The sequence below is a fragment of the Mizuhopecten yessoensis genome, unplaced genomic scaffold (genome assembly GCF_002113885.1).
Source record: "Mizuhopecten yessoensis strain PY_sf001 unplaced genomic scaffold, ASM211388v2 scaffold10997, whole genome shotgun sequence".
Classification (NCBI taxonomy): Eukaryota; Metazoa; Mollusca; class Bivalvia; order Pectinida; family Pectinidae; genus Mizuhopecten; species Mizuhopecten yessoensis.
Window position 1 is genome coordinate 290,231 of NW_018408827.1, and position 4,351 is coordinate 294,581.

Sequence of the window (4,351 nt, forward strand, 5' to 3'; positions counted from 1 at the left end):
CGTGTTAGAATTAATACCTTAAAACAGTTATTTTGGACGTATTCTACTTTACACTTGTTATTTTTACTTAGACCGATCTCCCTTAAAATCCGGACAGTTTTACTGTAAAGCGATGCGCTACTTTACACTTTAAATGCATTTACAAACATTGTCAGACTAGCCTCACTAAAATAATCCGGGCCGTTCAGGATAACACAATATATCAGTTATTTGTGTTCGATTTCATCTCCCGTTTAAATTTTAACCTGGTCCGAGAAATATTAACAGAATTTAATCCCACGAGGGCAGTCTTTGTAGCCATTGTTCTTGAAACCATTGTCAAAATTGAACACCTCCTTGTAAACTTTAAGAATATTCGAGAACTATATTATGGTATTTAGCATTGAAAAACTTGGGAAAAAGATGGCTATACTACCCGATAGTAATTTTGGTCTTTCGATCAGTCTCATTTAACATGCATGAATTAGGTCCAACAGGAAGCTACATATGAAATTTGAGAAAGATATGTACATGACTTAAGAAAGATCTGTACATGACTTAAGAAAGATCTGTACATGACTTACGAAAGATCTGTACATGACTTGAGAAAGATCTGTACATGACTTGAGAGAGATCTGTACATGAATTGAGAAAGATCTGTACATGACTTGAGAAAGATCTGTACATGACTTAAAAAAGATCTGTACATGACTTAAGAACGAGCGATAACATGAAAAGTGTAAGAACAGATGAAAGTCGTTTTAAACAGCCCTACCCACAATATAATGAATATGGAAGATTTTAACGCATATGACCCCTAAGACCTTGAAAGGAAAGTGGGTCAAAGTCATTAATTTGAACAAAATTTACAGCCATTCACCCATGTATGCTTCAGGCAAAATCACACATTCCCTTCGAACTTGGCCCACTCCGAGTGTGCCAATATTTTCAGATTTGGTTCAAAATTGAATTTGAGCAGGTAATTAATGTTTTAGGCAAAATTCATGTTGAAATTATTCCTTCAAGGGCTATTGCACAGAAACTATGACTTTTCATAAAATACAAGTTGTTGCCGACATCCGTGCATGTTGATATTCAGGCCTGGTTCTAAATCGAACATGAATGGGTGCTGTATGTGAAATTCTCATTCGATTACTACATTGTGTGTAAATAATGTTGACTAATGTTCCCTGTACTGATATTCGCCCTCATTCCAGAGGGTGAATATCATTACAGGGAACATTTCCCAGTTTACAGGTATGTACAATGTATAGAAAGTTTCATAAAATGCTTCTGTAAGAGTTCAAGCATGAACGCAATTTGAGTGGACGTTTTTCGCTGACGGAGTATACTTTTAATACAAACTATGATTATAATTCCCCCCCCCNAAAAACGCAGAAACATAATTTTTCAGAAGAACATTTCTAAAATGAATCGGGTAGCAAGCACCACTCAGAAATAACTGAACACTAAAAGTACAAGTAAAAACGAAGACTGGTGAAATCATAATTATATTTCTCATTTAGATTGACAGGCATACATATCACATGTAATTTATGTACCGCTGGGTACTACATCAATATACAATGTACATTAAAAGATGTTTTCTCACACAACACATTTATCTGAGGATGCTAGCCTTCATGTGGTTAGATCAATGTTGACAGATATGATCCAACCCCCCCCCCCCCCCCCCTCCCAAAAAGAATGAAACAAAATATGAAAGGAGAAAATATCTATAAAGATTTTCAAACCCAATTAGAAGTCAAAATAAAAATAAATCCAATCTCCCAATATTTAGATGACAAACCATTATATTGGCCATTGGACACAATACAATGTTCCAACCTCATAAAGGCAGTCCCCCAATGGACAATATTAACAAACACATATTCTCATTAGAAACATTCTTTATGTAACAGCCATTGTCCTACCTAATAAAGCACAGAGCATATTTACACTCAGTTAAACATAACTTACTATGTACAATCGTATACAGAATACTGTGGTATATCCATCTTATTACACAAATCATTGACCGAATATACTTTCGCTTCAATTTCATCTCGCCTAGCTTTTCTTTCACGTATTATGCATACAGTACATTTAAATATCAACATTACCTGCCATTCATGACCATTTTTTGCTTGAAATGCGACTCGTAAAAACAGCTAGCCTTCAACTTGTAATAAACTGTAGTTCAGTGTCTTGTACTTTGAATATATATTTCACATCATGACATAGCTACATGATCACATTTCAAGGGAACCCCCACAAAACATGACAAGAGCATGTAGAATAAAGCTTCTTTAGCAGATAAAAAGCATATCATGCTACTTAAGACCCATTTCATTGATGGTTTCCAAATAAAAAGAAAATAATACAATTGTTACACTGTACCTGTATTATGAAATTCTATTAATATGGTAAAAATTCATCTGCTACAAAGACCATATCTGCTATAGATATATATTACAGTAAACTAAACCTTGGTTGTAACAATGTAACTACAAGCTACATTAATTTGTCATTTCTGTAAAAATACTTTTTACAGCTCGTCAAAAATAGGGGGGAAAAAAATACTTCTAAAAATGTCCAAGTAAGTGATTTCAATGGCACCAGCCTATCATCCCCCTCCCCCTTTTCCTGCAATATATTCAGGAAGTTTCACTAATCCATACTTCGGATCCATTTAATATGAAACACAATCTGTTAAATCTTGGTAACAAAGAGGATAGCTAGCGTTGCATAAACAGTGTTGTAAATGCCATGTCTCAACTACTACGTCTTCGGAAGATTTATATAACCTGTACATGGCTTTTTTACTCTGGAAATGCGATACATGTACTGAAAGCACCTTATAAAATGAAGCAATTTTGTATATCCAACACAATATCATAAAAAGGATCTTGATTTTTTTCCATTTCATCGCCTATATGCATGTCATTATCCCAAGCATTACATCACAGTAAGAAATGTTCACAAATATCTGAATTTGGCAAAACAGAGAAAACGATGAACTTGTCATACACTGGATTAGCATTATTCAAACCTTCAGCAAAATATGTGTAACCCAATTCCAAAATGTCTGCATAATAAAATACTGAACACAGTAAATTCTCCTGAAAAATCACTTATATTTGTCAAACAGAGCATGATATGATATGTTGATGTGTACTGAATCAATGCTAGAATAAAATGTTGTGAATAGATGTCAGTAAATTGTTTTACTTTTATGAAAAAAAGAGAAATTCTTAAAACAACTAAGACATTAACATTTTATATGATTGACAAAACTTCTAATTGTTTTCATGTTAAGTCATGAATGTTTTATGAAACACAGACTAATTAACTATAGGTGTATGGTAAGTGATACACAGGCAGTTGCTCCAATCACCTGATATACACAACATGTACTTGTTGGAATCCACAAATCAGTCTAGAGTGATGGCAGTGAATAAAAAACAAAAACTGCAAAAGAATGGTAAATTCTGTACAACGCTTAACCAAAAATACTAAACCCTGACATTAAACTGGGTTATGGCACAATTCAATAAATAACTTACTGAAAGGTTTTTTCACAGCAGAATTCTGAGTCCCTGCCTTTTTTTATTTATCTAATATCTTTTTCAAAAAAGAATCAAGTAAAATAAGACAACAAAAAGCATCATCATCATACATAGCGATTAAATCAAAAATTGAAGTCACTTCAAATAATTCAAGATTTCCTTTATTTTTCAGAATCCCGAATTCGATTGTTACAAACTCATATGATCTATTTCCTGCAAAATTATCTTATACCTGCCTTAAGAAATGTGAAAGAAAAAGTATTGAAAATTATGTTCCTAATTGCTTTAATAATCTAAATTGTCAAGATACACATAATTGCGGCTGTGAAATAAAGTCTTGAGTTTACAAATGAATGCACATCTTCGTCCTATATATATATGTATGTTAATTAATGAAAAATGGTGATAAAAATTCAAATGTACAAGCTGAATACTTTCTGTAATTATAGCTTTCCTCTACCAATAGCTGACGTTCTGGGCATATTCCAAAAAGAAACAGTTTCAAACTTTGCAGCAAAAGTTAATTTCGAACCATTACAAAATTGAACTTCAATTTTATGCTTTTTAAACAAAATATGCTAAAAAACCTGATCAATAAGATTCATCAGGTTGGAAATACATGTTATCAAAGTTTTACTTTCTACACAAACAATTTACATATTAAACGTGTCGTAACGTTTCAAGACCGACTGGTCAGGTCCCTTTGTCAAGCTATGACTGAGTGAGCGATTTGTATTTTTTACCTGTACAAAGATGTGACGAAATTGTATATTTTTTGTCACTTGACCCGGGACGTTTCGCCT